Source organism: Macrobrachium nipponense, chromosome 14 (assembly GCF_015104395.2).
Source record: "Macrobrachium nipponense isolate FS-2020 chromosome 14, ASM1510439v2, whole genome shotgun sequence".
NCBI classification, from domain to species: Eukaryota; Metazoa; Arthropoda; class Malacostraca; order Decapoda; family Palaemonidae; genus Macrobrachium; species Macrobrachium nipponense.
Window position 1 is genome coordinate 57,648,417 of NC_087207.1, and position 24,000 is coordinate 57,672,416.

The window sequence follows — 24,000 nt, forward strand, 5'->3', positions numbered from 1 at the left end:
GAAGGAAAAAAACAAGCCATCACCGCGCTATGGAGTGTCAGCAAAGAATTTGCCAGCATCAGCTCCAAGACAGCTCAAGAGACAAATACTGTATATACGATGCTAGGGGATGGTGGAGATACAGAGAAATTTGCAGATTCATACACAAAATGAATAATTATGATGAAGGAAGATCAAATACTTTGGAAATGAAGAAAAGAACAACATACCAGAACAGTAAAGAGACATGGGAAAATCCTTATTATAACCCATATTAAATGAAGGAGATAACACGCAAACCATCATAGTGATGAATGCGCAGGGTTTAGTTACGAGTAACTCAAAAAGAAAAATAGAGTTCTTAGAAGAACTAACCCAAATTGAAAAGAAAATAGATATAATGAATATAAATGAAACCTGGTATTCCCAAGAGACTGGTAACGATGATGAAATAAAAGGGTTCCAAACTTATAGATCAGATAGAAAAAATAGGAATAAAGGGGGAACCGCAATATATGGGAAAGACATAATACAAGGAAAAATATATGAGAAATGTAGTAACTCGGAATGTGAACTAATAGCGGTAGAACTTGAATCTGAAAAATTAATGAACATAGTAATATATAGACCCCCTAATATTAAAGTTTGACACAATAATAGAAAAATTGTATGATATATGTAGAAATCACAAGGACTGGACTATTCTCCTGTCCGGAGACTTTAACTTTCCTTTCGTAGATTGGAAAGAACGAATAGGAGATTGTGGTTGTATTTATACATATAAAAAAGAGGGTAATAGTAGTGCAGAAGATAAGAGGCAATTCGGAAAGCTATTAGATATGCTACTAGAATACAACATTCAACAAATAAATCACCTGCCAACAAGAAAGGAAAATATTTTAGACCTAGTATCTGTGAACGAGGTGAATGAAGTTAAAAAAAATAATAGTTTATAATGCAAGTTTTTCAGACCATAATGTCTTAGAAAAAATGGGAAGGATATGGAAAATAAAATTTCTACAGTAAGAATATAAAATGGTCTTAAATAAATGAAGAATTAAACAAAGATTGGGACAACATTTTCGTAAGTGATGATATACAGGTAAATACGGAGATTTTATATAAAATATTTGAGAAAGTAGTGAATAAATATATACCGAACAAGAAAAGTAAACATCAGTCATGCATACCAAGAGACAGAAGGATCTTGTTCCAGAAAATCAGAAAGTGGAAAAAAGGTCTTGCAAAAGAAAAAAATGCATGGAAAGTTATAGAACTAAAAAGTAAGATAGAAAATGCAGAACAAAAGGTTATTTAATCAAAAGAAAATGAAAAATGGGACTTGGAAGAAAAAACCCTAGTAAATATCAAGCAAAACCCCAAACTATTGTACTCGTATGCGAAAAAGATGAATGAAAGAAGAATAGAAATAGGCCCTCTAAGAATTGAAGGGAGATTAACGAATGAAACAGAAAGACATAAGAGAGAATTTACCCCTGAATTGATAATGAAGATAATGATACAGAAATAAGTGATGAAAATAGTGAATATTTATCAGACATAGACATTAATGAAGCCGATATAGTGCAGGCTATTAATGAAATTAAAAATAGAGCAGCAGCTGGGCCTGATGGTGTCCCTGCTATTTTGTTAAAGAAAGTAGTTCATTCTATCGCAAAGCCCCTTGCAATACTATTAAGGCAAAGTGTAGATACAGGCAAGATTTATGATGAGCACAAATTAGCATATATTACCCCTACTTTCAAAAAAGGATCAAGACTAGAGCCAAGTATTTATAGGCCTGTGAGTCTAACATCACATATTATGAAAGTGTATGAAAGGGTAATGAAGAAAAATATTATGAAACAAACAAAAATATGAAAAACGGAAAAGAAAAAAACAGATGTGGTTTATTTAGACTTTGCAAAAGCTTTTGACAAGGTAGATCATAATATGTTAGCGGAGGAAATTAGAAAACATAATATAGTGGACAAAGTAGAAAGATGGTTAAAAAAATTTTTACACAATAGAAAACAGATAGTTATTGCAAACTATGAGAAATCGGATGAAGCTAAGGTAATATCCGGTGTGCCACAAGGTACAGTGCTAGCTGCATTAATGTTTGTTATTATGATTGCAGACATAGACAGTAATGTTAAGGACTCGGTAGTGAGTAGTTTCGCCGATGATGACACAAGATTAAGTAGAGAAATTACTTGTGATGAAGATAGGAACGTGCAACAAAGAGACCTTAATAAAGTATATGAATGGGCAGAGGTAAATAGGATGGTATTCAACTCTGATAAATTTGAATCAATAAATTATGGAGATAGAGAAGGAAAGCTATATGCATATAAGGGACCTAATAATGAGACAATCACAAATAAGGAAGCACTTAAAGACCTTGGTGTGATGTTGAATAGGAACATGTTATGCAATGATCAAATAGCAATTCTTTTGGCAAAATGTAAAGCAAAAAATGGGAATGTTGTTACGGCACTTCAAAACAAGAAAAGCTGAACACATGATTATGCTTTATAAAACGTATGTTCGTATTCCACTTGAATATTGCAATATGATATGGTACCCACACTATCAAAAGGATATTGCACAAATAGAGAGTGTACAAAGGTCCTTTACAGCTAGAATAGAAGATTGATTGATTGATTGTGAGTTATCTGGCGTCCTAGAATAGAAGAAGTTAAGGACCTTGACTACTGGGAAAGACTACAATCTTTAAAATTATATAGAGTCTATAAAAGGTAGAAGAGAACGCTACATGATAATTCAGGCATGGAAACAGACAGAAGGAATTGCCGAAAACATCATGGAGCTAAAAATATCAGAAAGAGCAAGCAGAGGTAGATTAATAGTGCCCAAAACTATACCAGGAAAAAAAGGAAAGCACACAGGACATTAATCCACTACGCACCAGGATCGACAATGCAGCGCCTATTCAATGCTTTGCCAGCTCATCTGAGGAATAAATCAGGAGTGAGCGTAGATGTGTTTAAGAATAAGGTAGACAAATATATAAGCTGCATCCCAGACCATCCAAGATGCATTAGCAACTCTCTGGTCGGCATTAGAGGTGCCTCACACTGAGGGACCTGGGGCAACCCGAACAAGATGCAAGGTCTGTAAGGTAAGGTCTCTCTCTCTCACCAGGGAGAAATAGCATATACTATTACTAAATATTTTTTTTATTTCATAACTTTTCTTCTGAAACGTAAGGTATTTATAATTCTCTCTCTCTCTCTCTCTCTCTCTCTCTCTCTCTCTCTCTCTCTCTCTCTCTCTCTCTCTCTCTCTCACACACAAAATCGCTTTCACTCATTCTCGCCTCTTTCCCCCTCACCAAAAGGAAAAAGAAAAAGTGAAAAAAACTCGGGCACTGATCGCTGCTTCGTCCTCTATTCTGTATTTTCATTCTGTCGAAAGGGGCCTCTTCCCCCTGTCTGTCTCTATGCACGGCTGCCTCTTTGCGATATACTTTCAGCCATTGCAATTTAGTCTGTGCAATATCATATCTCTGACTTCCCCCTCCCTCCCTACGGTTCACGTTCAAAACCTGAGCCAGATATTTAGGCAACGAGATCAACACTGGACAGAAAATATCAACAATTGTTGTAACAACAGCAGCAGTCACAACCATAACAATAAGGACAACAACAAAAACAACACAAAAATCCCACTAAAGTTCATTGTAATTCTTGTACCCCATAAAACTTGGAACAATTTTATACGGTTTGAGAACCTAACTGTCTGTGACACAGAACGAAATTTAACTACTCTGCTCAGAATTCTTTACTTTAGTGATAATTAACACTGAAAGCAGCATTTCAAAAATGTCTCACCTGTCTTGTAATAAAAATTCTTGGGGTTTTTGGAACAAAGTTTTATACGCTGTTTGAGAACCTGACTGTCTGTGACATAGAAGGAAATTTAACGTCTCTGCTCAGAATTCTTTACTTTGTTTTTATATTTACACTGAAAACAGCATTTCAAAAAGGTCCCACCTGTCTTGTAAATAAATCAGTAACCCTGCAAGCTTCACTCCCTCTCACACACTTTGAAAATTTAAAACAAAGGGGACACCCGAATCACCATACCTTAATTCACTGTCTCCTCGGGTAACGTAACACTCTCCACTCACCTGAAAGGAGGAAAAATACAGATGAAATACAACTGAAATGAGATCCAATAACAATAATAATAATAATAAAACGGCAAAGGGGCAAAGGTACGTTTAACCTTTTATAAAAAATTATATGCATATAATTGGGTCGGCTGCATGTATGTCTGTATGTGTACAAATAAATCACTTCTCACGTACGCTGTATCGTATGGGTTAAAATTAGGAGCAAAAGAAATATCCAGGACTTAAGGAAACAGTTCAGGGATAGAAAATGAGATGGAAGATGGAATAGCCAACACCGTCTCAACAGATGCAGTGACAACTGAGGTTCGGAAGAGCTTGTAGAAGCTGGTAACTACTTTACAAGTTTATCAGGAGTAGACCATGACACTGAGTCTTGGGAAAAGCAAGTAAATGCGGCTGTCTGGTGGCTGTTCAGGTGATAAAGCAATTATTATCTTTAAGGTGTCTGTTACATACGGTGAACGAAGAAGCAAAAAATAAATAAATAAATAAATAAAATACATATGTAACTGTAATATGTATACCAAATATTATAGAAATTAAGGCACGAGAGAAGGAAAACAAGGAATGTATAAAAATTTATATACACATATTTATACATAGCATCACGTTTTATATACTTCGTGATCAAGTTATTCACACATATATATATGTATATGCTTACAAAAATCACAGTAGATGCACGTGACTTCATTAAATAAGCGAATACCACAGGAGAATGATAGGCAGAAATCCTTGTGCTTTCGTTTTTACCAGACATTGTCTTAGTAAAGTGAATTTCTGCCTATCAATTTCCTTTGGTATTCGCTTATATATACATATATATATATTATATATATATTATATATATATATATATATATATATATGTGTGTGTGTGTGTGTGTGTGTGTGTGTATGTGTGTATGTGTCTATGTGTATGTATGTACGTATGTATACACAGGCAGGGAAAAGAGATGCACCACGCCAAAACTATCTACGATCTTACTTCAATTTCAAATCCCTGTGATTTATTTTAAAATAAAATCAAATAAAAACCAGGGCATGTCAGCCCAGTTACGCTTAGATAAAAGGAATCGCGGACGCTGCTTTAACGATGAGGGATCCAATTCCTTTCAGAAGAGAAATAACTTTTTGTAATAGAAATAGAGACAACGTTTCGGGGAAAAAAACTGTGCTAGGCCGACATCGATGTCGTACGGTAGCGCTGTATGAAATATTATAGCTATGCAAAATATAATCTTTTAGCATAAAGGAATAATTAATTCAGCCTGTAAGTCCAATAATAATCCTGATTCATACTTTGCATACAAAATATAATACATAAAATATAATCTTTCTGTACAGGAGAATAATTACTTCAACCTAAAATTCAGCCTGAACTTAACTGCATTTCAATAATTATACAGATTCATAATTTGCATAAAAAATATATAATACAGGAAATATAATCTATTTGTATAGGAGAATAATTACTTCAACCTGAAATCAATCACACTTTAATAATTATACTCGTTTATAATTTCCAAAACTGAAAGTCAATGCGTCACGATCATGCTTTTTCGTCACACCCGCCAGGCCACATACTCTCATATCCACGCTGCACCTTATTCTTCTTCTCACGAATATGGTGCGAGCACCAATAGGTCACAATGAGGCCTGAGAAGTACCAATTATCATTATTTTCACTGTAGTTAAAAATCATATGAACACCTTATGGAGTTTGGTACTCCAGCCTGGTTAATTCTCTCTCTCTCTCTCTCTCTCTCTCTCTCTCTCTCTCTCTCTCTCTCTCTCTCTCTCTCTATATATATATATATATATATATATATATATATATATATATATATATATATATACGAACAAACAACCATGGACAATATTCAGCGCTTTGTTCAACCAAGGTGTAATAGATTTTGTAATAAACACTGAAAATGCTACCACTTATACTGGAAGAGAGAGAGAGAGAGAGAGAGAGAGAGAGAGAGAGAGAGAGAGAGAGAACGATGAATCTAATGCCTTGGTCACCCGAAGAATAAATAGATTTTGTAATAAACGCTGAACATGCTACCACTTATATTGGAAAAGAGAGAGAGAGAGAGAGAGAGAGAGAGAGAGAGAGAGAGAGAGAGAGAGAGGGGTGGGGGTTACAAAGTTTTATAACAATCCCCCCCATTGATTTATTCCTGCCCATATGCAGGAAGAAAACATAATTGTTCGAAACAGCCTGGCGCTGCTGCTGCTGCCGTTAGATCCTATAGGCCTAACCTCCAAAAAAAGGGCGGGGGGGGGGGGCAGGGGGAGGGGAAGGGGGTGTAGGTGGCTCAGAGATCGGGCCCCAACCTCAAAGTTCCTCTCCCCCAAAAAGATTACTGTCCAATACACCAAACCTGATGCGAAGCAAAGTCTTCCAAAATATTTCAATTAAAACTTCCCAGTCAACATATTTAGTGAAATCGATTTTTTTTCTTTTTTTGTAGCCTTCCGGTTGCTATGCGTCACTTTTGTCAAAATTAATCCAGCGTCTTTTTGTGTGAGACAGAAAGGTTTCCTTTAAAATATATTTTAAGTATATATATATATATATATATATATATATATATATATATATATATATATATATATATATATATATATATATATATATATACACACACATCTAAATTAGAGAACGTGAATTGCCATATTTCGTAATTGCAATATTACAAAACCGAAACACTTAACCACTTACATTTCTTTCTATTATATTGGGATTAGGAACGCCTCCACAATTCCAGATTAAAAAACAACTCTTCCACTACAAGCAATCAACGAACTTCTGAACTTTAATTCGATCTCCGCGCCAAAACTGTGAGCCTTTTACAGACAGAACTCGGTTGGAAAGTCTGAAAATCACTGCTTAATCAATGATGCCAAACACAATTGACCCAAAAACGTTCGATCGTTCATTTATAATTATTAGCACGTTTAGCGTCACGTCTTGTGAGCTATGAGATCGTAAAGAGACCGCCAACCTCCGCCAAGGCTGAGCAATCCAACACTACCACAATCCCTTCACTGCACAAGATTACTTCTGGTGTCAAAAATTGCATAAGAATGTATCTAAATAACGTTTTAAGTCATATACAACACCATTGGTTACATTTTAGTTAAAATCCACCGTTAATTTTTAGCGTAATTATGCTAACAAACAGACGAACATACATAAATTGATAAAAAAAAACCACAGACATAGTTAAAAAACGAATTAAAATTACACTTAAAAAACTCAAAGTTCCTTTTGTCAAAGGCAGTTTTTTGTTTTTGTTTTGTCAAAGACAGTTTTTTTAACACAAAAAAGATTAACTTATTTACGTAAAAGAAAGGGTTTATATAAACCGGCCGAAAAAGAACAATGAACATTTAAACAGCTTCAAAAAGCTGATAACTACATCATGAATTACAGGGAAATAATAAGACTTGTAGTAAATATATATATATAATATATATATATATATATATATATATATATATATAATATATATATATATATATATATATATATATATATATAATACAAAATACACATTCACACAAAAGCACATATGTAGCCAGTGATTTTAAGCTCACGTCTTAAATGAAAATGCGGAGGTAGAGATGAAGATGCTTAAATAATTAAGATAATTTAGATAAAAATGTGCGAATAGAGATAAATGGCAGAGTTAGATAATTAAGTTAATAGTGTTAAATAAATTACATTATCATCATTGCATTATTTTATTACAGACTTAAGTAAATTACATTATTATTGAATTATTTTATTACAAAGAGGATGAGCAAGGGATACTTAAATACATTACCTTCATAGCTATAACATGAAGAAAAAAAGGACAGCAAACTAAAAATGAATCATTAACGTTCCTTTTTAGAAAACTGACGGTCAAAAATGATCGCGCGCGTAAAAAAAAGAGAGAGAGAAAAAAAAACTAAAAATAAAATCACTGAAAAGCCAAAAAGGTGAGTACAAATCCGTTTTCCAAATCACAGAAAAAATCGACTTGTAGACGAGAAGGAAAAGAAATAATTTTTTTGGCCGCCTATCCAAAAATTGAGAGAGAGAGAGAGAGAGAGAGAGAGAGAGAGAGAGAGAGAGAGAGAGAGAGAGAGAGAGAGAGAATTGGTCCCCCAAAACGAAATTTAGCTTTAGGAAAACTGCAGTTATTCTCTTGCCTTACCTGTTGTTGAGAGAGAGAGAGAGAGAGAGAGAGAGAGAGAGAGAGAGAGAGAGAGGTTTCTCTTTCTCTCAAAACAGTAGACAAGCCACCAGCTACATGATTTACTGCTTAGGTCAACAGGGAGGCCTATGAAGTTTTATTTTAGGGAAACCGGCCAATAAATAGGCCTATCTCGTTCTCCACTATGATAGCTTCACATCAACCGTGCATCTGATGTCTAGGCCTTACGACGCTCCTGATTGGCGGTTAAAAAACCAATCACAGGGCTGGAAATTCTGTCTCTCGAGAGAGTTCACATAGGGAGGATGTATGTTCCACCTCCCTGAGGGATACTTTTGAAAGACGTATCCCTCAGGAGAAGTGGAACATACATCCTGCCTCTGTAAACTCTCTCGAGAGACTGAGAATATCCATCCCTGTGATTGGTTTATCAACAGCCAATCGCGAGCGTCGTGAGGGACTGGCCTAGACATCCGATGCATGGTTGATGTAAATCTACCATAGTCCCAAGAACGAACGCAGTTTTATACATTGAGTCGAGGGGCTACCACTGAAACAAGGCAAGGCTGAGAGAGAGAGAGAGAGAGAGAGAGAGCTGAATTTTTTACACTGGCTACCCGACTAAATATTTCAGTTCCAATCATACAAAAAAAAAGTCGATTTTTTTCCCTCCCCACTACATGGATAAGTGGTTTTCATGGTCTAAAATAAAATATTCCATTCAAAATTTAACCTTAGCAGAAAACCCCAAAAATATTCATGTCTTTTTACCTAGAACCTTGGATATCTTTATCTTACGGGACGTGAATCTACTACATGCATACGAATATGCGAAAATATACTATATAATAATAATAATAATAATAATAATAATAATAATAATAATAATAATAATAAATACACATACACAAACGCCAAAGTCCTACTACATACATCATAGAGAGAAAAGCAGGCAGCAGCCGGCATGCAATAGTTTAAAAGTAAAGAGAGAGAGAGAGAGAGAGAGAGCAGCAGCAACAGGCAAAGCAATAATGCAAAAGGAGAGAGAGAAAGATAGAGAGGCAACAGCAGCAGCAGGCACAGTAATAATGTAAAAGAAATAAAAGAAGAGTGAGAGAGAGAGAAAGTCAAAGTCAAATTCTTTATTCCATTAAAAATGGCTATTACAGAGAGAGAGAGAGAGAGAGAGAAGAGAGAGAGAGAGAGAGAGAGAGAGAGAGAGAAGCAGCAGGCACAGCAATAATGCAGACTGAAAAGGAGAGGCTAACGTGACAGAAAAGGAAATGAGGAGGAAGAGAGGAGGAAATGAGCAGAGACGATAAAAGGCGAAGACAAAATCAGCTGTTGAGAGAGAGAGAGAGAGAGGAGAGAGAGAGAGAGAGAGAGAGAGAGAGAGAGGAAACGCTGCGCCAAACAGGAAATTAAGAGAGGAATTTGACGGAAGAAGAAAATAAAATAGAAAAAAATAATAAATATGGCGCGTAAACTGACGAAAGTAAATTAGCTATAGATACGATTAAGGAGGAAATGACGGGGAAATTGCCAGGGAGCCGCAAATAAATGTGGAATAAGAATAATAATAATAATAATAATAATAATAATAATAATAATAATAATAATAATAATTTGTTTCTAGACACTGCGTATGAGGCTGATGTAACTGTGACATTGTGAAGGACATGAGTACATTTGTAAAATGTGTGGGCAGAAATATATTAGAGTTGGCGAAGGACAAACATGTTTATGGAATGTGGCGACAGAATGTATTTTAGAATTTGTGAAGGACAAACATGTTTGTGGATGTGGTGGCAGAAAGTATTTTAGAATTTGTGAAGGACAAGCGTTTGTAGAATGTATAGGCAGAAATACTTTAGAATTTGTGAAGGACAAACATGTTTGTGGAATTAGTGGGAACAAGTATTTTACAATTTGTGGAGGACAAACGTTTTCGTAGAATGTGTGGGCAAAGAAGGTATTCTAAAATATGTGAAGGCCAGGGGTAATTCGGAATATATGATAGCCCGGGATATTTTACAATACGTGAATAACAAAGGTGTTTGTAGAATATGTGGGCCACTGTATTTGAAGAATATTTGAAGCACAGAACTATTTTAGATTATGTGAAGGACTATGGTATTTCAAGAATATTTGAAAGACAGAGCTATTTTAGATTACGTGAAGGACAAAGATATTTGCGGAATATTTGAAGGAATATTTGAAAGACAGAGCTATTTTAGATTACGTGAAGGACAAAGATATTTGCGGAATATTTGAAGGACAAAGGTACTTGTAGAATATAAAGACTCCTGTATTCAAACAATGTATGTGAAGGACAAAGGTATTTGTAAAAGACGTGAAGACAAAGGCGTCCACAGAATATGTAGAGGAAAAAGATATTAAGAAAATATGCCCAACTATATTTGTAGAATATGTCCGCTGTTGTAACTGTAGAATGTATGATGGAAGAGTTTTTGAAAAACACGTAGGCAATTGTATCTGTAGAATTTGTGAAACGACAAACGTTGCTGCAAAGTATGTGGGATGTTGCATTTGTGGACCGTGCAAAGGTCAAAGGTATCATTTATATTATTATGTACGTGGGCTCCTCTATACCTATTCAGTATGTGGGCTGCATTCACAAAAGGAACAATGAACAAATACATTAACTAACAAAATGTGGATTTAATAATAATAACAGGCAACGAATAACCCGCAAAACATGAAACTTCAAAGAGCATTATAATACACGAAACATTAAATATATAACAAGGGAATAACAATGCATTCGAGGAATAAAACATAAACAAAGGAATCCATAACCCAGAGCAAATGATACGCAGGCCATAACACACCTCGAAATATGCACAACATAAGAAAATATTCTACGTAATATACAATAACTGATTACGTATGAATACCAGTATTATATACATACGAATATAAATATAAAACTGACATCAATGAACAACGCGGATCATTTCAGATGCTTTACGAGCCACGCCCCTTTTCAGCCACGCCCATATTCAAAGTTGAAAATGATTACGCCAGATAAAAGCTCTACTGCGTTTTCATGGAATACGCAAATGAAGATCAACGTAAAATGGACAGCTGTTTGGAAATTTGCATTCTTTTGTTACAGAGGTGGAAGAAAAAACATATACAGCATAATGCTACCAAAAGCAATAACTGACTACACTACCTGCAAACCGACAAAAATACAGAATTAAAAAAGGGAGGATTCTTATCGAATGCAACGTCAGGCAATGCAGTGTTTCCATTAATATCAGGAGAAGGGAATTATACAAAATTAACTTTCTACAAAGTTGATTTTATCAAACAGTGGCTGAACGCCATACAAAGTTTAAAGGCCAGTTAAAAACTGTGAATATATAATGTCACATTAGTCTAATAATCCTCTAAAGGAAATTACTTAAAATTCATAAAAAAAATAATTATCTAGCCCACAACTATGCAAAGGGTTAAAATGGTCAAGGTTTTGAAGGAAAATTCGTAACTATTATCAGCTCAATGACTCGACCATATTAATCAACATAAAACAAATTAGTCTCTCACAATAATTTGAAACTCTCTCTCTCTCAGACACCACAGACATAACTAAGATATACACATATAATAAAACTTTATTTTTGAATTTCTGTATTATTAGTATTATTATTATTATTATTATTATTATTATTATTGAAAAATAAACCCACAAATTACTGTGTATAACGTGCTTACTTATAAGTATTTACATTTCATTTTACTGTTGAGTAAAATAAAATGTAAATACTTATAAGTAAACAGGTTATTACACAGTAATTTTGTGGGTTTATTTTTCAATCTTCAGAAGAAAACTGAAAGAAGTTTTTTGTTTGGTTCAATACTATTATTATTATTATTATTATTATTATTATTATTATTATATTATTATTATTATTATTATTATGTAGAAGACCCTCTTTATGCAAATGCTGTTAAAAAGAATGGCAGAATCAGAGGTAAGCGAGTTGATTTTATATATTGTTTTTCTATTTTCCTGACAATTCGCTTCTCAGGCTCAGCGATGTTTCTGAGTAACTGGCCAATATTCATATTAGGAATTAAAAAAAAAAACTCAATTAATTCTGCCATTCTTTTTAACAGTATTTATTATTATTATTTTTTTTTTCTCTCTCTCTCTCTCTATCACAGTCCTCCAATTCGACTAGGTGGTATTTATAGTGTGGGGTTCCGGGTTGCATCCTGCCTCCTTAGGAGTCCATCACTTTTCTTACTATGTGTGCCGTTTCTATGGATCACACTCTTCTGCATGAGTCCTGGAGCTACTTCAGCCTCTAGTTTTTCTAGATTCCTTTTCAGGGATTTTCTGGGATCGTGCCTAGTGCTCCTATGATTATGGGTACGATTTCCACTGGCATATCCCATTCCTCCATTCTTATTCTATTTTCAGATCTTGATACTTATCCATTTTTTCCTCTCTTTCTCTTCAACTCTGGTGTCCCATGGTATTGCGACATCATGAGTGATACTTTCTTCTGACTTTGTCAATCAACGTCACGCCTGGTCTGTTTAATCGTATCACCCTATCCGTTCTGATACCATAGTCCCAGAGGATCTTTGCCTGATCGTTTTCTATCACTCTTTCAGGTTGGTGCTCGTACCACTTATTACTGCAAGGTAGCTGATGTTTCTTGCACAGGCTCCAGTGGAGGGCTTTTGCCACTGAATCATGCCTCTTTTTGTACTGGTTCTGTGCAAGTGCCGGGCATTCGCTTGCTATGTGGTTTATGGTTTCATTTTTCGTATTGCACTTCCTACATATGGGAGAGATGTTATTTCCGTCTATCGTTCTTTGAACATATCTGGTTCTTAGGGCCTGATCTTTGTGCCGCTGTATCATTCCTTCAGTTTCCTTCTTTTGCTCTCCCCTCTGTAGCCATTGCCAATTGTCATCGCTGGCTAGTTCTTTAGTCTGTCTCATGTATTGTCCGTGCATTGGTTTGTTGTGCCAGTCTTCTGTTCTGTGTCTGTCTTTCTCCTGTCTCTGTATATTTCTGGGTCTTCGTCTACTTTTATTAGTCCCTTCTTCCCATGCACTCTTTAGCCACTCGTCTTCACTGGTTTTCAGATATTGCCACAGTGCTCTGTTCTCGATGTGACGCAGTCCTCTATACTTAGTATCCTCTCCCTCCTTCCTTTCGTGTTATGTATAGTCTGTCCGTATTTGCTCTTGGGTGTAGTGCTTTGTGTATTGTCATATGTTTCCTGGTTTTCTGATCTATGCTGCGGAGTTCTGTTTTCGTCCATTCCACTATTCCTGCACTGTATCTGATTACTGGCACTGCCCATGTGTTTATGGCTTTTATCATATTTCCGGCGTTGAGTTTTGACTTGAGTATCGCCTTGAGTCTCTGCATATATTCTTTCCTGATCGTGTCCTTCATCTCTAGGTGTTTTATATCCCCTCCTTCCATTATTCCCAGGTATTTGTATCCTGTCTCATCTATGTGTTTGATGTTGCTCCCATCTGGTAGCTTTATCCCTTCAGTTCTCGTTACTTTGCCTTTTTGTATGTTGACTAAGGCGCATTTTTCTATTCCAAACTCCATCCTGATGTCCCCAGATACAATCCTTACAGTCTGGATTAGGGTATTTATTTCCTTGATGCTCTTACCATACAGCTTGATGTTGTCCATTATTATTAATTAAGTTATTATTGATTTCTTATTATTATTTATTATTATCATTATTATTATTATTATTATTATTATTCTTATTATTATTATTATTATTATTATTATTGTATAGAGTCTTCTCTATTTTCCTTATTAAGGATTTCTCAATGTTGCTGAAACTGGCAAGCAACGTGCCAAAGGGGCAAGACACCCACGCAGATCTGGACCGAGCCTCACAAATGATGATTAACAACGGTTACTTTAACAAGCTGATCAACAGGGAGATCAGAACAGCCTTAAACAAATGGTACATGGAGGAGGGAGAGAATAAAGAGAATCCCCCCTCCGAGGATATACGTATTTTCTACAAGTCCTTCATGTACCACGGATACAAAGAAGAGGAGAGATGCCTTAAGAAGATTGTAGAAGAGAACGTCACCCCCGTGGAGGAAGGGAAGAGGCTCTCTCTTATAATCTATTATAAGAACAGGAGAACAAGGGACCTGATTATGAGAAATAACCCTACCCCGCCTGCAGGAGATCCCTTGAAGCAGAATAACGTCGTCTACCGGTACACATGCCCTATCTAAGGATGTCCTGGAGTTTATATCGGTATGACAACGTTACGACTGTCTAAGAGGATCTCCTGTCACGCCCCAGAAACGGTGCCATAAAACACCACGCCCTCACCGCCCACCAACAGCACGTCGTGCGAGAGGATATCGTAAAAAACACAAAGATAATTGGAAGAGCCCCCGATCAGCGACGCCTACGCCTCCTTGAGGCGTTATTCATCCTTGAGCAAAAACCCTTCCTTAATACGACACAGGAACCCTTCCTGCTGCCCACCTGTGTAAGGAAGACCCAGCCCCCCTCCCCCCTCCAGACGAGAACACCAGCGCCCAGGACGGGACCAATATCGAAAAGGTTGGTAGAAATACCAGGAGTTACGTCACCACGGTCGCAGCCAATGAAAACCCGGCTCCAGGTGACGCAACACACCTGAGAAGATCAACGCGCCTCGAGAGTTTCCGACGCCTGGCCGCCAGCCAATGAAAAGTCGAGCACCCTCCGGGTCCTGTAGGAGCATCCGTGAGCGCCCGCACGACCATGATATATAGTGAAGGACTCACCACTAAGACATACGGGCTGCTCTACGAGCAAGAGCCCGTGCTGGCACAAGGCCAACTTAATCTTAAACAATAACAACCACTAAGATACAGTCCTCCAGCAACCATCGCTGTGACCATGCCCTGGCAGATCTGGGCGAAACGGTCAGAGAGAGAGAGAAACTTGTAGCAGTAATATATGTATATAGCAGTAATAAAGATAATTCAATATGACTACACTGGATTTGACGATCCCCTTTGGCACGTTGCTTGCCAGTTTCAGCAACATTGAGAAATCCTTAATAAGGAAAATAGAGAAGACTCTATACAAAATTAATGGAGCTGATGCAGCAATCCTTTTCAACAAGACTTGTATAAAAGAGGATCTACTACCAAGATATTCTTCTTCTTCTTCTTCTTCTTCTTCTTATTACCATATTCACTAATAATTAAGACTAAAAATTCACTTTAGAAACCAAATAATTTTCTATTTTCGACGAAAGCATCTGTCATACCGACCACCTTCCGTAGCCCCTTTTAAAATATACATTTCAAAGCGTCGGTGGGTGAGGATAAAACACCTGAATAATACACGTGAGGGCGGACACTCTGCCACCTATGAATATTCCATTCAAAGAAAGCAATAGTTTATTCAGGAACTTCGACTTCGATTCAAACAACAGAGCGAATATTGCTCTAGTAGAATGTGGCGAAAACAGTGTGAAAATGGCCACTGCTTTGTTTTCGTCTTTTGAAAGCACGAAGAATCGGGCGGGTCGATTTGTTTATGAAAATTCGGCCACAGAGCCAAGGACCCAGGCACCTCGAGGCATTCAGTGCTTCAGACGGTCCAAAGGGGGAGTTAGAGCAGTTGGACAGCAGGACTGAGGGTTTGATATATATATATATATATATATATATATATATATTACTATATATATATATATATATATATATATAATATACACACATTTTTTTTTTTTTTTTTTGTATTATGCCAAGCACTGGGTAACTAAGGCCATTCAGCGCTGAAATGGAAATTGACAGTAAAAAGGTTGGAAGGTGTTTAAAAGGAGGGAAAAAACCCCAAAGCAGTTGCACTATGAATCAATTGTTGGGAGAGGGTGGACATTTTGTATAAGATAATATGAAAGAAAGTACAGTAAAAGGAATGAAAGCAGTCGCAGCTAGGGACCGAAGGAACGCTGCAAAAAAAACATGCCTACATTGCACCGAATGAGGTGCACTGGTTGCATTAACCCTCCTACGGGGAGCAGGACTGAGGGAAGGACGGGGGTGGGGGGTGGGGAATACCAGCTGGGGACGGTGAAAAAAAACAAAAAAAAAAAAAAAAAAAAAAAAAAAAAAAAAAACTAACTACGTACTGCCTACAGTGCACCGCATGAGATGCACTGGCGGCACTAGCCCACTACGGGGATTGTAAGGATTTGAAAGACGTGCAAGACAGCGCAAAGATCTTCGATTTTGCGCGTTCAGCAGATAAACTGCGCCAAAATAAAAGCCTTGAGAGTTTGAACTTTGACAGAAAAGTTCAACAAAAATGAATTCTAATCACCGTAAGGTTTTAACGAAAGTCTGCAAACGTCTTTGGGGTAATATCTCCCGAGTTTCAGAGGGAGACAATTCAGCCACATCTTCCTAATTATTAAAGATGTCGGCCGTCAACACATTTGCAACATCTGCAGCTTGCACATCTCTCGAGGATCTTGCAACACTGGCAACCGAGCTATATATATTTTTTTAATTAGCTAGAAATGTTGATAAATCTTTATCAGAAGAGAGAGAGAGAGAGAGAGAGAGAGAGAGAGAGAGAGAGAGAGAGAGAGAGAGAGAGTCCATATTGCTAATTGGTTCGTGGATATCATTATTAATCGGGCATTCCGTCCGAAGGCCAATAATCGATGAGGAGCCAGGCTATACCCGAGGCTTCATGAAAAAAAAAAAAAAAACGGATTTTCCCCGAAATTCCCCGTTATATATAACGAGTGGTATGCAATAATAGGCTACGCCGCCCTCCAAATTACTTGGCGAAAGTCAGCCATACCTGTGTAGTAGGAGTTTAAGGACGGGAGAGAGAGAGAGAGAGAGAGAGAGAGAGAGAGAGGAGAGAGAGGGAGGGTCGGTGGCTGAAACACAGAGTCGCCCCTACGGAACTTAACGTAGTGGGGACGGACCTTGGCAATCAGGTTAAGTGTGGAAAACCAGGCCAAAGCCTTTCACACGTATTACTTCGAACTGAACACTAATTCTCGAACCCACCGCCCCCCAACCCTTTTTAAAACCCAACCCCCTTTTTAAACCCCCCATCCCCCATCCCCATTCCCCCCAACCTACCATTGAGTCCTTGTCATTGTTACTCCAATCAATGGCATTCCCGCATCTACAGCGGCTGTCAATTATGAAAGGTGATGGTGATGATGATGATATGATGAGGATGAAGATCCATACCGTTGTTATAATGTGACACTGTTATCATTACGACGATCACTGTTATAACCGTCATCGATATTATAACCGATATATTAGAATGGCCAAAAACACTTCGAAACTGATTTCCTGAGGTTAGTCTATGGACGAAGGAGGAGAGATGATATTATTATCATTACTAGTATGATTTTTTCCTATCTCAGTCAAACTAATTCAACTGGGTGGTATTTATGGTGGGCGGGGTTCCGGGTTGCATCCTGCCTCCTTAAGAGTTCATCACTTTTCTCGCTTTGTGCTCTGTAACTAGGAGTACACTCTTTTGCATGAGTCCTGGAGCTACATCGGATTCTAGCTTTTCCAGGTCCCTTTTCAGGGAAGCTCAAAACATATCAGCAATAACAACTGCCAATTATGATAACTAAATTTCAAAACAGATCAGCGATAACAACTGCCAATTATGATAACTAGAAGCTCAATAGACGAACGATAACAACTGCCACTTATGATAACTAGAAGCTCGAAACAGATCAACAATAACAACTGCCAATTATGATCACTAGAAACTCAAAATGGACCAGCCACTTATGATAACTAAACTTAAAAACGGATCAGTATTAACAACTGCAAATTATGATAACTAGAAGATCGAAATAGATCAGCAATAACAACTGCCAATTATGATAACTAAACTTCAAAACACATCAGCGATAACAACTGCCAATTATGATAACAAGAAGCTCAAAAGAGATCAACGATAACAACTACCCATTACGATGACTATAAGTTAACCACATACCCACATACACATACACACTCATAGTACCAGTAATAACAACCGTAATCATTAACCATTAAAAGGAATAAGAACCGTAATCATTAACCATTAAAAAAGAATAAGAACAAGTCGTGATAACAACAACAACAGCAACAAAACAACTGCGAATGAAATCAGCGCCGAGGCACCAATAGGTCTAATTTCAAGACTAAGGAACCGGGTCCAGATTCTTCCACTTATTAAGGCCAGAGCTCCACCCGACGATCCTAAAGTCTACTTACTTCTCTCGAGAACACCGTTAAGACCGATCTCCAAGACGATCACAAGAGGCTGAGATTAAAGTAGCTTTGTGTAGCCTGCCTCTCTCTCTCTCTCTCTCTCTCTCTCTCTCTCTCTGCTACTGTTGTTTCTACAGCCACCATGCAAACGCGCAAGGAATTCCACCTCACTGGGTTATTGGTTTCAATTAGCTCGACTCTCGTCTAACCCCTCCCCCCACTCCCCAGAACCCCGCCCTCCTCCCACCGGATCTAACCCCCCCCATCCCTCCCTCCCCCGCCTCCCACTTCCCCTCAACCTTTCACCCACGGCAGCACCAAGTACTCACTCCCCTTGGTCTTCTTAAACATTCAGCTTCGTCCGTTGTTTACGAAATTTCAGTTTCCTTTCTTCTGGGTCGCCATATTTTCAGTTATTTTGTTATTTTTAATTTTTGCTCCCATTTTTTTGTAATAGCCAAAGCAATTGAACAATTGATGATCCTCCCGAACATATGTGAGAGAAGAGGGTAAGTAGTCGATGAGAGAGAGAGAGAGAGAGAAGAGAGAGAGAGAGAGAGAGAGAGGGGGGGTGTTTCTATATACATATATATATATATATATATATATATATATATATATATATATATTATATATATATATATATATATAATATATATCTTTGTAGGTATATATAACGTATATACATATACATGCATACATATACGTATACATACATACATGCATAATCGAAAGTAAACAAAAAAGAGAAAACGTCAGAGAGGTACCATTGGTATTTCATGCATACAGCAATTACCTTCCTTCCTTCGTGTACCAGTTTTTACTTATATATATATGATAAACAAATACATTTTATATATATATATATATATATATATATATATATATATATATATATATATATATACACTTACGCAATTAACCCTAAGCTCCCTGAGTGTAGCATTAGCAGACCCTCCCGTCTATTCTTCCACTCCTCCTGCGTTCTCCGTCATCGCCGCAGAGCTTCCCAGGGGGGCGGGGAGGGGGGGGGGGGCCGTAGCATCCCCCAATTATACCTCATTAAATATTCACCTCATTTGTAAGGTGCAGGTAGCCATGCCCGCAATTCAGTCCTCCCTACCCCTACCCCTTCCTCCTCCTCCTCCTCCCCTCTCCTCCCCCCCTCTGTACACTGCTAAATCCTCTCTACTCCTCCTCCTCCTCCTCCTCCTCCCACCTCTGTACACTGCTAAATCCTCTCTCTCTCTCTCTCTCTCTCTCTCTCTCTCTCTCTCTCTCTCTCTCTCTTCCCCAAGCCCATTCCCCTGACTTCCCTATGCAAATCCGAAGCAGGGACTTGCAGAGGGGATCCGAGGGGAAGAAGAAGAAGAAATAGAAGAAGAAGAAGAAGCAGTAGCAGTAGCAGCAGGAGCAGGAACTTCGACCTTCGTCAGGAGAGAAAAAGAGGTTGCAGGAGAAGGGATTGGCTGAGGGGGAACAGCTGCCGTATCACATTCATTATACATTCTCGGTAATGTATATACATACAACGTTGACGATTATGCTCGACGCAGGTGTAGATGCTGCCAGAGAGAGAGAGAGAGAGAGAGAGAGAGAGAGAGAGAGATTGTGTGTTTGTTACACTCACTCTCTCTAACTGAAAAACGGACAATGGGGAGAGAGTAACTATGCAACAGATGAGATATATATATATATATATATATATACATATATATATATATATAGATATGTATACATACATACTATATATATATATACACATACATATCATACAGAGAGAGAGAGAGAGGAGAGGAGGATTTGAGAGAGAGAGAGACGAGAGAGGAGAGGGAGAGAGAGAAGAAGAGGGGAAATGAGAGAGAGAATCAATCCTTTAGAAAATTTCTTCATAGATGAAACCGGTCAGGACCATTTCCTAGCTGCATATCTATATCTATATCTATATCTATATCTATATCTATATCTATCTCATCTATCTATATCTATCTATCTATCTATCTATCTATCTATATCTATATATATATATATATATATATATATATATATATATATATATATATATACATGCAGACACAAACACAATTTCCTCTCCATTAGAGGGACTCCGCAGGCCAGCAAAAATAATTCAAAACTTTTTGCCCTTCACAAGCCACCTCTCAATTTCCGAGGAAGGGGAAATATCTGGGAAGGGGAGACAAACTGATGCGATACACTAAAGACAGGAGGAGGAAACTTTTCCGATTTATGAACAATAAATTCCGCGTCCAGTCACATAAAAGTTCGACATCTGGAATCTTTCAAATCAATGGGGGACCGCGTCATCTACTACTGTGGGGTTTTGACAGCGGGGGTGGGGGGGACAAATTCGGCGTCGAATAAAATTCGGTTTCGCCGTGTACCTTTGAATGTCTTTTTTTTTCCTTTTTTTTTTTTTTTTTTTTTTTTTTTTTTTTTTTTTTTTTTTTTTTTTTTTTTTTTTGTTTTTTTTTTTTTTTTTTTTTTTTTTTTTTTTTTTTTTTTTTTTTTTTTTTTTTTTTTTTTTTTTTTTTTTTTTTTTTTTTTTTTTTTTTTTTTTTTTTTGGGGGGGGGAGGGGGTGACCAAATTCGGCGTCAATTAAAATTCAGTTTCCCCTGTGTACCTTTGGATGTCTTTTTCGCCTCCGTTCTGCTGCTGGCTGAAGTTCTCGATGAATGTTTTGTTTTCAAGAGGGTTCAACGCTATTCAAAATAATAGCTATAGTACTATCAAAATTCCTAATATCAATAGATTTCCATTTTACTTCTTTCCAAAACCATGATGTATAAACATGCAGCAACAATCGTTACAACTTGCATCAGCAGAGGCAGACACTGGTATTAGTAGTTAAGTATATCTTAGTTTTACCAGACCACTAAGCTGATGAACAGCTCTCCTAAGACTGGCCCAAGGATTACATATTTTTACGTAGCTAGGAACCAATTGGTTACCTAGCAACGGGACCTACAGCTTATTGTGGGATCCGAACCACATTATATCGAGAAATGAATTCCTATCACCAGAAATAAATTCCTCTGGTTCCACGTTGGCCGAACCGAGAAGCGAACTTCGAACCACCGGATTGGTAGCTGAGCGCGAAATCCACTCAGCCAACGAGGGACTTGATAATAATAATAATAATAATAATAATAATAATCATAATATAATATCATCCATTACATCATCATCATCATGCATACTCATATCATCAATTTCCGTTGCACTTGTATCGGCAGTGACAGACACTGGTAATAATAATAATAATAATAATAATAATAATAATAATAATAATAATAATAATAATAATAATAATAATAATAATAATACTCAATTTTCCCAGAAAAAAATCCTGTTTCCTTTAAATTTTTTTTTTTTTTTTTTTTGAACGAAAATGTAAACGATAGACCCCATATCTCTTTCGAACTCGTGTAAAAATAAAAAATAAAAAGATGGGAAAAGGGAAACTAGCGGTCTACATACATAAAACTGCGCTATAAAATTAAAACTTTTTTTTTTCTTTCAGTAGCAACTCCACCGTACGAGATGAATCTGAGATTTTCTTCCGCTAAAAAATTGTTTTATCTCTTTTCTTCTTCCTCTTTCTAAAAAAAATTAAGGCGAGGTACTTCTCTGCTCTACAGTAGTTCTTTCTTCTCTCCCCCCCCTCCCCCCCATCATAAGTAGGGTGTAGGCTCACTCCCCCTCCCTTCATTTTCAGGGTGTAGCTCCCGTCCCCATCTTCAGTGAGCAAGGTGTAATTCAGCAACCCCACCTTACTGAGTAAGATGTAGCCCCTATCCAACTTCCATTAGTATAGGTTGCAGACCCTTACCCCTTCACTAGTAGGGTGTAGTCCCTCCCCTCCCCCTAATGAGTAGGGTATAGTCCTACTTCCCCCTTCATGAGCAGGGTGTAGCCCACCACCCTCCTTCATGAGCAGGGTGTTGTCGCCCCCCCCCATATTAGTAGGGTGTAGTTCTACTTCTCCCTTCATGAGCAGGGTGTAGCCCACCACCCTCCTTCATGTATAGGGAGCACATCTTCCCCTCTCCATCCCATGAGCAGGGTGTATATACACTCACACATTCATGAGTAGGGTGTAAGTCCCCAGCCCCGAGTAAGGTGTAAGCCACTATCCCCCCCCAACCCCACCCCTTGAGAAGAGCGTAGCTTCCCCACCACGAGTAAGGTTTAAGCCAATATTTCCCCTTCCATGAGTAGGGAGTAGGCCCTCTCACCCACTCCATGAGTATGGTGTAACTCAGACCCACTTCATGAGTAGGGCGTAACCCCATTCCCCTTTCTTGCATAGGGTGTAACTCCTTCCTAACCCATCCATGAGCAAGGTGTAAGTCCCACCCAGTAAGTCCCAATCTTATTTATATATAAAAAAAAGACCGATGGGAAGGGCAACCTAATACACTTGCCGAGTAGAACCAAGATGAAAAACAGGTAGATTTAAAAACTGACCAATTTTCATATTGGAGGGCAGACGGAAATAAAAAAAAAGAACTCGTAAGAAATCTTCACATGAATATTGAGAAGGGCGTGATGAAAAAAACGCGACAGAAGTACATTAATGGTGAAATATAGAAAAATGCGGAAAGGGATTGAAGCAAATAAAAGATACGATGTAAAATAAATAAAACATGTTTAAGGAAATAAATGCTGCACGTGAAAAAACTGGAAAAATCCAGATGACTAAGGTGGATATGAAAAATTTAAAAAAGGATTACTGGTTAAAAAAAAAAAACACCCACACAAATAGCATATATACGAACAAAATAAACGGACATTAAAACAGCATTATGAGCAAGTATATAATATCCAATAATAAAAATTAAACACATAACAATAGATAACTATCGTATATGTCCCTCAACATAATCTGTTATTCTTTTCCAAAACTGCAAAAAGCGCTTTTGCACAACCTAAGTAGTAATTCCCATTGCAACCACGTAATATCATACAGACTTGAATCTCCTTCCCAACCTGATAAACAAATGAAAGTCCCGAAACGACGTATCGATCCCTCAAGTCACTGACTTCCACAACAAACAAACAAATGTTTACCGACCATTAAGGCTATTTGCGATGACGTCATAACGAGCGAGCTCTCATTCCCTATGACTTGACGGCACAATCAAACATACACAAGTCTTAGGCAGCAACAATGAGCTTTTCTCTCTCTCTCTCTCTCTCTCTCTCTCTCTCTCTCTCTCTCTCTCTCTCTCTCTCTCTCTCTCCAAAATGGTCCTTAAAGGAACTATGGAATCACAAGTTTATTCGTGTGCTTGGAATCACAAATTCATTGGTGTGCCTGTAACCTCAAGTTAGTT

General features: G+C 37.5%; 1 protein-coding gene across 1 annotated transcript in view; it reads right to left on the bottom strand.

Annotated features, from left to right (window-relative positions):
* Positions 1 to 24,000, bottom strand: part of LOC135226535 (alpha-mannosidase 2-like) — a gene marked incomplete in the record, with an annotated part of 784,965 nt that overhangs the window by 126,916 nt on the left and 634,049 nt on the right.